We start from the raw sequence: 11300 nt of genomic DNA, 5'->3' as shown, positions 1-11300 counted from the left end.
TCCAGGAAAACCTACAAAGGTGGTGTGCTGGAAATGCGGAAAGGAAGGGCATGTCAGAAGGGATTGTAAATCTAAAGCTCCTGATAAAGGAAATGGATCTGATGATGCTCCTTCTGCAGAGGCGAAAACCACCTCAGATGAAGGTGGGGATGTGTACTTGGCTTCTTCAAGTACACATGTAGATCATGAGGCATGGTTGATTGACTTAGGTGCATCCTTTCACTTCACTCCCCATAGAGAGTGGTTCTGCGAGTATGAGAAATACGATGGTGGTGATGTCTTCTTAGGAGATGATAGGAAGGCTAGAATCATTGGTCGGGGAAAAGTAAAGTTGAAGTTGCAAGGTGGAAGGGTTAGAACACTTCCGGGTGTTCTACATATTCCTGCATTGGCCAGAAATCTGATTTCTGTAAGCAAGTTGGATGATGCAGGTGTAAAGACAGTGTTCGAGAAAGATACCTGCAAGATGGTTCGAGGAGCACTGATATTAATGTGGGGAGTTTGGATTGGAACTTTGTACAAGCTGCAAGGTAGCACTGTTGTTGATGGGTGCAATAGTTCTATGGTTCCTGAAAATGGAGTAGAGAATCTAGTGGTCTCTGGAGAGAAGACCCTATTGTGGCATCAAAGGCTTGGACATATTGGAGAGAAGGGCCTTCAAATACTTCATGGTAAAGGTATGGTAGAAGGTATGAATAATAGCTCTCTGGATTTTGATTTCTGTGAAAATTGTGTATATGGGAAGCAGAATCGGGTGAGTTTCCCCTCTGGTGGTAAGAGGACGAAACAAATATTAGAGCTTGTGCACAGTGATGTGTTTGGACCTGTGAAAATTTCTTCTTAAGAAAATATATCCATGTATAGATGACTTCTCAAGGAATACATGGATATATTTTCTTAAGAAGAAATTTGAAGTCTTTGACAGGTTTAAAGAATTTAAGGCTCTGGTGGAAAATCAGACAGAGAAGAAGATAAAGGTGCTGAGGACAGATAATGGTGGAGAATTTTGCAGCAAGGAATTTGAAGAATTTTGTAAGAAGTGTGGTATAGCACGCCAGAAGACTACTCCATATACACCTCAACAAAATGGAGTCACAGAAAGAATGAACAAGACGTTGATGGAAAGGGCAAGAAGCATGCTCAGTGGTGCCGGGTTAGGACAGGAATTCTGGGTAGAGGCGGTGGATACTGCATGTTACCTGATCAACAGATCACCTTCATCAGTGTTGGAGGATAAGACTCAACAAGAAGTATGGATTGGTAAGAAACCCTCTCTTTCACATCTAAGGGTATTTGGATGTGATGCATATGTACATGCATATGTACATGTTCCAAAGGAGAAACGAACCAAGTTGGATAGTAAATCTGAAAAGTGCATCTTTATTGGGTATAAGGATGGTTTAAAGGGTTATAAGCTTTGGAACCCAGTCACACGGAAGGTTGTGTACAGCCGAGATGTGTTGTTCAGAGATGTAAAAGATGTTATTCAACATGAAGTCCAACCAAAGGAACCTAAGAAGATAGAGTTTGAGCCAAAGGAGGAAGAATTAGACTCTGCAGCAGAGGAGGAATCAGAAGATGAAGAGCCACAAACTCCAGCTGTGAGAAGATCAGTTCGAGAAAGAAGGCAGCCAGAAAGGTATAGTCCATCTGCTTTCAGTTCAAATTTTTCTTTGTCTGTTACTGATAATGATCCTAGAACTATGAAGGAAGCAGTGGATTCAGAGGATGGAAAACTCTGGAAAGAGGCCATGGTCGATGAAATGGCATCTTTGCACAAAAATGAGGCTTGGGATCTGGTGGAGTTGTTGGTTGGAAGGAAACCCATTGGCAGCAAATGGGTGTTCAAGAATAAGACAAATGCAGAAGGAAAGGTGGAGAAATACAAAGCTCGTTTGGTAGCAAAAGGTTATTCCTAGGTGCTGGGAATTGATTTTGGTGATATTTTTTCTCTTGTTGCCAAGGTAACTTCTATTAGATTACTTTTATCTATTGCTGCTGCTTTTGATTTTGAGGTAGAACAGATGGATGTGAAGACAGCATTTCTTCACGGGGATTTGGAAGAGGAAATCTACATGAAGCAACTTGAAGGCTTTGCGGTGAAGGGTAAGAAAGAACTGGTATGCAAGTTAAAGAAGTCTCTGTATGGGTTAAAACAGTCACCAAGGATGTGGTATCAGAAATTTGATACATTTATATGGGGACTTGGCTTCACCAGAAGCAAAGCAGATCATTGTGTGTATTTTAAATTAATTAGTGAACGTATTATTTATTTGGTCTTGTATGTGGATGATATGTTGCTGGTTGGAAATGACAAAGAAATTATCCAGGATTTGAAGACCCAATTGTCCTCCAAATTCGACATGAAATATCTTGGTGCTGGAAACTATATTTTGGGCATGGAAATTAAAAGAGATCGGTCAAAGAGGAAGCTATGGTTAAACTAGAGGAAGTATGTCGAGACAATATTCCAGAGGTTTAATATGCAGGATAGTAAACCGGTGAAGGTTCCTATTCCTGTAGGTGTGAGGTTATCTGCTGAACAGTGTCCCAAGACATAAGAAGAGGAAGAGGACATGTCCCGTGTTCCATATGCAAGTGAAGTGGGTAGCCTGATGTATGCAATGGTCTGTACTAGACCAGACATTGCACATGCAGTGGGAGTATTGAGCAGGTTTATGTCAAAACCTGCGAAGGAGCACTGGACATCAGTGAAGCGGGTTTTCAGGTATTTGCGTGGCACTAGTGATTATGGTTTGTGCTACCAAGGAAGACCAGGATTGGACAGAGTGTTGGATATTCATGGCTTTGTTGATGCAGACTGGGCTGGAGATCTGGATCAGAGAAGATCTACAAGTGGGTATGTGTTTAACCTATTTGGAGGTGCAGTCAGTTGGATGAGTAAGAAACAATCTGTAGTGGCACTATCAACTACAGAGGCAGAATACATGGCAGCCACTCATGTAAGCAAGGAAGCAGTTTGGTTGCAGAGATTGTGTTCAAGTATGGGGTTAGTACAGGGAGCTATAAGAATAGATTGTGACAGCCAAAGTGCAATTTTCTTGGCAAAGAACCCTGCTTATCATTCAAAGACAAAGCACATTGATGTTCAATATCACTTTGTGAGGGATATGATAGAAGATAGAAAGGTGTTTCTGGTAAAGGTGGACACTTTGAAGAATACTGCAGATGCATTGACAAAATTTGTGAGCTCTGAGAATTTCTCTTGGTGTAGAGAAGCAATGGGAATCTCAGGGCTGAAAAAATGACTAAGCTCTCTTGTGGCCCCATGTGGAAATAAAACAAAAAGTGGGAGATTGTTGGGTTGGGTTATATTCTTTCCACGTAGTTAATAGGGGGTTTGAAGGGCACCCGTAACCCCACTTTATGGGGTCCGAGGCAGCGCCCCAGAAAATTTTGGTTTTGGACCATATGTTAGGTTGGGCGGACCCACCTATGGTTTTGCGCATGATTTTCGCACATGTTTTTTGGACGCGATGGTTTTCGGTCCATGGTATTGTATGCTTCGGCATGTATAAATATGTATTGTAATATTGAAAGGAACATAATGAAAAATCAAGCTGGTAGTCCCGGTTTTGGGATCCAGGGAAAAATCTCTATGCATATGTGTTTTATGGGTTATGCTCTCGCATTGTTTATTTTATTTGTTTAAGAATTCGTATGCAGGTAATTTCTGTACAGGGTTAAAACCTACATACTTTTGCAGTACTGCTACCGTTTTCTCGACCCCGAAATTCCTAGCAGCCTGATTGTAGTGTGCTTCCCAAATCATCTTGGCACGCTCGCTAGAAGGAACACAAAGGTGTCCAAGGTAGCATAATAGGGCATCTTGGAGGTAAAAATATGGAACTTGCTGACCCTCCAAGCACGTCTAGTATGTGTGGCTGAATTCTGGGTCACTTTTGTAGAGAAGTGGCCAATCAGAAGTCTCGTATCCACAAGAGTTGAGCACGGTGGTTAACACCATGATCGATGGTCGGCTGAGGCAGTCTGCAACATTATTGGTGTTTCCCTTCTTATACTTGATATTCAAATGGAATTGTTGCAAGTATGTGGACCACTTTTGATGATGATCATTCTACAACTTCCCTTGCATCTGTATGAACTGCAGGGGTCGGTGGTCTGCGTGGATGATCGTTTCCTTCCCAAAAATGTAATACTTCCATTGCTGGCAGGCCTGCACAATGGAATACATATCTTTGTCATAAGTGGATACTTCCGAACTATGTCTCAAAGTGTCTCACTATGATATGCTAGTGGATGCCCCTATTGAGTAAGGACTGCCCCAATAGCATAGTCAGAGGCATCTGTCCCGATCTCAAATGGTTGTTGCAAGTCTAGTAATGTGAGGACTGGTGCAAAGAAGAGGTGATGTTTCAACTCTACGAATTCTTTCTGTTAACATTCAGACCAAAATAATTTGGCTTTCGGTCCTCCCTTGGTGACTTGACTCAAGGGCAAAGTGATATGAGACAATCCCAACATGAACATGTGGTAGAAATTGGAAAGACCGAGAAAGCTGTGGAGCTCTTTCAGAGTAGTTCACGCTGGCCAATCCTGAATGACTTGGATCTTTGTTGGATCCACATGCACCCCCCATTCATCAATAATGTATCCTAGATACTAAACCTCGGTCATGCCAAAAGTGCATTTCTCCAAATTGGCACACAACTTGTGTTGCACAGTGTGTAGAGAACATGTCAGATGTGGTGGTGGTGCTCTTCCCAACTCTGGTTGAAGATCAGGATGTCATCCAAGTATACCACTACAAATGAGTTGGTTAATAGCCACAGGATGTCATCCATCAACCTCATGAAGGTTGCACGAGGATTCATCAACCCCAAAAGGCATAACCAACCATTCGAAAAGGCCCTACTCGGCTCTGAAGGCAGTCTTCCACACATCAGAGGGTTCAATTGGTACCTAGTGATATCCGGACTTCAAGTCAATCTTGTTGAAATATTTTGTCCCCCTTGAGTTGGTCAAGAAGGTCATCAATCCATGGGATTGGGTACCTATTCTAGACATTGATCTTGGTCAACGCCCAATAGTCAATACAAAGTCTCCAAGTCCCATCCTTCTTCTGTACCAACATGATTGGGCTCCCACAAGGTGATGAGCTTAGCTGGATGTGACCTTTCTGCAACAACTCCTGAATCTGCCTCTTTATTTCATCGTTCTCCATAATGGAGTGTCGATAGATTGGTCCATTGGGCAATGGTGCACATGGGGTGAAATCGATGGAGTTCTTGACTTAACAGTGTAGAGGCACCCCTACTGAGGAGGTGAAGATGTCCTCATACTCCTCCACGACCTTGTCCATCTATTGTTGTTGTGCAGAGGGGCCCTATTTGCAGGTCATGGCCACTATCTTCTTATTTCCTTGAGGGCATATCATCAGGAAAACAAATTTCCCAGTTTTGGAAATGAGTTTACTACATTATTTTGTAGTAACCAAAGAGATGCAAGTAGGCTATGCTACCTTCGGTATCTTGTACACCTTATTTCCCAAAGTAACAATAACAACATGAGGCCTTGACTCATACACAACATGTCACTTCCACAAGTATGGTTGGCCTAATAATACATCACAAACATTAAGGGGAGCAATGTCACATAATATCTCATCCATGAAGGGCTTGATGTTGTATGGAAGGCGACATTGATGGCTCACGCAAAGATCCCATCCTTGGTGAAGCCACCTAATGATGTACGATTGTGGGTGTGTTGTCATCAGTAAGCCTAGCCGCTTCACAACCTCTGTGAAAATGAGGTTCTTTTGGCTCCTATTATCGACAATGAACTGCAGCGGGGAACCCTTTACCAACATCTGGGAGTGGAATAGGCGCTCCTCCTCCTCTGGATCTTTGGGTTCCTCCTTCTGGATATTCGTGGTGGCAATGGTGGCGTTGGGCTCTACATCGATAATCTGCTTCCCTTTGTCATTCCCCTTTTCAGGTTCTGACTGAGAGTCGTAACATGCATTTGATTCCGAAGCCTTCAACTCAGCCACTAGTGACTGCTTGGCCCGACACTCACTTGTGAGTGGAGCTCTTATGGAAATGACACCACTTTCCCGTGTCCTTCTTCAACTTCACGGTGTTGTTCTTTGCTTGCAGCTTTGACAGGTTGTCCTGGGCTGCCCCACCTTGGCTTTATCCTTTGCTTTGTGGTTTGGGGGCACCTTGCTTTAGATTCACAAATCCAAAGTCTTGCTTCTTTTGTTTAAACTTATGCTCGATCTTAATGGCGTATCGGTACGTCATGCCAAGTGAGGAGATGTCCAGGAACTCCATCTCATCTTGGATGTACCTATGTAGGCAGCCGCAATACTTGAGTACTAAATGTTTCTCAGAATCTTTGTTACCCAACTTCGTGCAAAGGGTATGAAAAACATTGGTAAATTCCAGCACATCTTGGTCCCTTCCCTACCGCAGCGTTATCCACTTTATGTTTTTAACCTCATAGCTCCCAACAGGGTAGTACTTCTCCTTGATGGCATCCCAGAACAAATTCCAAGTGGGTGCGGCTGAAAATAATGAGGTCATACTTTCATCCTTCTACTCATAGTAGGTTTCCCACCAATATTTGACACAGGGGGCGGCTTTGAGAAGAGAAAAAGTAGTCTTTTCTCGGCTGGAAAAATCATGCACAGAAAAATATCCTTCTAGCAGATTTAACCATTTATCTATGACGTCTACATCTGTTTGGCCCTTAAATACAGGAATGTCAAACTTACTTGTACATTAAAAGGAGTGAAGCCTCGAGAGTGGCTATTGGATGTGGATGCGCCACTGGTGGGCAATCATTGAAGGATCTGGGCAAAGTTATCCATCATCGCATTCCTTTGTTTCTCAAGGGCCTCCTTGAGCAATATTTTGATAGGATATCCTACCTCCTCGTCTCTATTTTCTTCCCCCATGGGAAACCATCATGGTTTGCGAGACTGATCTTGCAAAGGTTCAACCAGATCGAGCCCTATCTCCTTATATCCTAACCTCGTTGGGGACATGCAAAGAAAAATAGAGAAAGAGCGGACCACTCTAATACCGCTGATCCAGATTTAAACAGGAACACAAAAAATTATAAGTATAAACATAAATACAAAGATGCAGTAGAAATAACACTTCATTTCATCAATATCAAATACTGAAATATGCTTATAAACAAAATGGAAATAAGACTAGCTTGGGCTATGATAGCTTATCTCTGAGAAGAGATGTGGCGGCTAAATGCCTCTGAACTATGTTACAATGAGACTCGAAGGCCTATTTATTATTGATGAACAATGGAAAACCCTAAAAATCGAAAAACCTAACCCTAGGAGATGAAGCGCCAAACTATGGGCCCCGTTTGGGTAAATTGGTACATCAACTTCCCGAGGTCGTAACTTTGGCATACGATCTCCGTTTGACGCGCACAATACCTTGTTATAAATATCTATCTAAGGACTACAAATTTTGAATGACCAACATCGGTCTTCCCAAAAAAAGTCCCTCAAAATGGCTCCGTAAGTTCAGGACTCAAAAAACTTCCAAAAATAGTAAATTGTGCTACAAAGAAGGAAACTGAAAAACTGAAAGACACAATGGTGGCTGTCCAAGTGGAATAGGCGGGTGGCCACCAATATCGACCTGGATCAGGTCTTGAAATTGTTGGGATTTAAAGAAATGAACTCATTCTACACTGGATGTTCTCTCAATTCATCTTTCTTTCCAAACAATCCATCCAATTTGGTCCAAACCTCATGAGGAGTTTTACAACCCTCTACATGAAATAGAAAATCAAGGGTGATGGACAAACAAAGAATCCCATAGGATTCTTCCATTTTATTGAATTAATTTTATTTCTCAGTGACTGATATAGTCTCAATTTTAGTCTCCATTGTGATCCTATAAATTCCCTTTGCTACACAATGATAATTGGATCTTTAGCTTCTAGTCAAAGTAATTGAAAGGAGTGAGGATCATAGTAGGATGGTCCATTCTCTCTTGGATATTACAATATTTTCAGATCTAAAATAAAATATGATATTCTTCAAAAAATAACTTATGCTTTAATACCATGTCATATTTAAGTGCAAGCATATGATCTAAGTGTGAAAAAATTATTAGACTAGCTACTCCAAAACAAGAGAGAAAAAAGTAAAACTTTTGAGAAAATTGACTAAGTCACCAAAGAGAAATTTGAATCTCATGAAACTCCAACCTAATATTACCTCTAAACATGAATATAAAAAATGGCATCTCTGGGAGAGAAAATCAATTTGAACTAGATTGGGGTTCCATGCATGCGCTCAATTAAATAGTTAACATTCCTAGAATAACCAGTAAATAAAAATGGAGTGGGAGACCATAAATTAGAAAAATATATAATAATAGGGTTAAATGAAGGTATGTGGAGTTATATATTAGTTATAACTAATGTAATAACCCTCACATTCAATGATTACCCATTCAAATTCCAAAAATAAGATTAAAATTAAAGAGATAAGGTAGGTATGTGAGTGGATAAGGTGGTTAGGTAGGTTATATCCATAAATAAGAGAGGAAATTCATATTGGACCTTAGATATAAGGAAATGTGAAATAATGGAGATAAAATAGCCATGTCATAACATGGTTAGTTCCTAGTCAATACCACATGTCATCCTAGGTGTCAACCCTTGTTAAAAATAGAGTTACTAAAATTATTATTTTCTAAAAATAAACGATGATCCCAAATGGTAGGGAAGGTCTAGTAGTGAATGAAAAGTAGTCATATGCCCCCTTAATGGTGTATGAAAGAGGGTCAAATGATGGTCTAAGTGAGGTATTGATGGGGTCACGATGAACTCCTGAGTGTAATGTACCTCAACACTTATAGTCATTTTCATTTTTTGGAGACTATCGAGAAAATTTTCCTAAAGATTTCTTATGCATTTACATTTTTTCTAAGTGATACTATATTTTTTCAAGTGGTATATTAGGATATTTTCCCAAGTTTGTTAAAGGACAAAACTATTACAAGGACAAAGAAGGACACCTTGCTCCACTTGGAAGGGAAATCAAGGGACAATCTTCTTGCTTTATTCCCTTTAATCATTAAATATTTGTTCCTTTGCATTGGGTTATGATATCCCAGGATTTTCTCTCTTGACTTGGCCAAGCTTTAATATCACCCTGCTAGTATTTGGATAGGATTCCTAGAGAACCATCCCCTCATCCAGTCTTGAGAAAGTCTATTAGCCCTAGCCAATGCTTGAGAGAAAATCCTTCATTGTTCCTTCAATATTATCTCAACTTAAACCTTAAATTTCACTAAAAACTTGTGTAGTGACCCTTTAACCATTTATAGACACTATTATATTATTTTCTTCAACCAAAAATCTTAAAGAATAATCTTCTTTCCCTTTTTCTTCCTTTTATTTACTTCACAATTTAGGGTTTATGTTTCCTTGATTTATTAATCTAAATACTAGATTTAAGTTTCTTAATTGCTACATCTTCTTTAGCTTAAATCTTATCATGTTAATTTCTTTTCCCAAACTTTATCATTTATTATTACTATAATTAAGATTATAAATATTATTTCATTGCTAATCTTAATTATGACCCTAATATTTAGAGACAACTTTGACACTGTTTATATCTATACTTGGGGGCTTAAATTTATTCTTGAAAACATATAAAAGTGAGTCTCGCTCTCACTTAAGATCATTTAATGAGGATTTACGCCCACATTGAAGCATCTCCATGGCTCATATGCTCAAATAAGGTAAAATGATACTAACGATATAAATTTGTATTTTTGGCACCATTCGTTTTCTTGAGGTTAGTGTTTTGGTTCATCTTACATCTGAGTCTTATTTTGGGGTTATATTAAGAGATCTAAGGCATACAAATCTTTCTATTTCTGAACTTGGATAGCATTGTGGATAGAGTTTGTAGCTTGCATGAGGGTGCATTTCATGTGATGGGGCCAGCCCACGTGGTCCCGCCGTCTAAACGCTGATGTGTTATGTACTCACAATATATATAATAATGAAATTGATTTTGGATATAAGTGTCGTTTGATTTTTAATCTGCGCGATATTTATTTGGGTTACGGTGTGTGTACCTTGATTGTCTGTCTATTGGACAACTGTCCCTCCTCGGGATTTTGCAAAACCCGCCTTGGCTTGGGGTTTTACACCATTCACGCTCATTTGGTTTTCATTGTTACCTCCGGTCTTTGGCTCTGCGAGCTCCTGGCGATTCCTTGCGACTTCTGTGTTTTCCGTTGTGAGTTTATGAGTTTTGTCTGCCTGGTCGACAGAGTGATGTGCTCCTGGTTGTGTTCGTGGTCTCGGTCATTCTAAGACTCGGCCTGTATGCTATTGTTTGCTCAGCAAAACCCTGGTAAGGTTTGCGTTATGGAATTTGTTTGCATTGTACATTCTCTGTCACTGTGTGTATATATTCTACCTTAATGTCTGCCTCTGTGCGTTTTGGTCAATTTCTGCCTGTAACTCACAAGGGTTTACAGCTAGTCGAGAGCTGCAAGGTTCATGGTGACATTCGCTTCGGCTCTGGTTCGTTGGCTCCCAAATTCGACAGGTTATGGTGGCATTCTCTGTTCGTTCCTCCGTCAGCTTCGCCTGGTAAGTTCCTGTTTCATGCTAGACTTTTCCTTCGCTGTTCTTCCTGAGTCTAATGGCCTGGCTCCTTTGTGAGCAGGAGGTTCGTCCGGGTGAGAAATACGGCTATGGCTTGCCTGTCAGGTAACGACACTCGTTCCTTTTGTTCAATCTCTTCGTTCCAGTTCTCTGTTTTTTTTGTGGTTGGAACCTAACCCTTGTTCTGTTTGCCTTTGTGCAGGTGGAGCCGTTCGTTGGTCTTGATGCCTGGACTTTCGGCTGCCCCGAACAGTATACGGGTAGAATCGTTCTGTTGTTGTAGTTTTCTTGTCTGGGTTTTCCGACTTGTAGGGTCTGTTTGTTTTTCGTTGGCCTTGTGCCGCTGTCTGTTCCTGGTTCCTTAGCTATTAGGCTTGGTGGTAGATTTAAGAAATGAGTTTGGACTCTATGCGGTTGGCTTCTGTTTGTAGTTGTGTCAGTTCCCACGTCTGCGAACTGGGTTGGTCTTGTAATTTTTTTGAACAGAGAATGTGAATATATATATGGACTTTGGATGACTGTATTTATAACCCTATGAATTTGTGCGGAAATAAATTTTGAATCGCTCTCGTAGTTTTTTTACATACCTGCTATGATTGTATATGCCTGAACGTTTTGGTTGTGTGGCTTGTACTGGTCGTTGT

The sequence above is a fragment of the Pinus tabuliformis genome, chromosome X (assembly GCF_031772625.1).
Source record: "Pinus tabuliformis cultivar Carrire ecotype Pingquan chromosome X, CPIR1, whole genome shotgun sequence".
Classification (NCBI taxonomy): Eukaryota; Viridiplantae; Streptophyta; class Pinopsida; order Pinales; family Pinaceae; genus Pinus; species Pinus tabuliformis.
Note: the sequence above shows the minus strand (reverse complement) of the source record.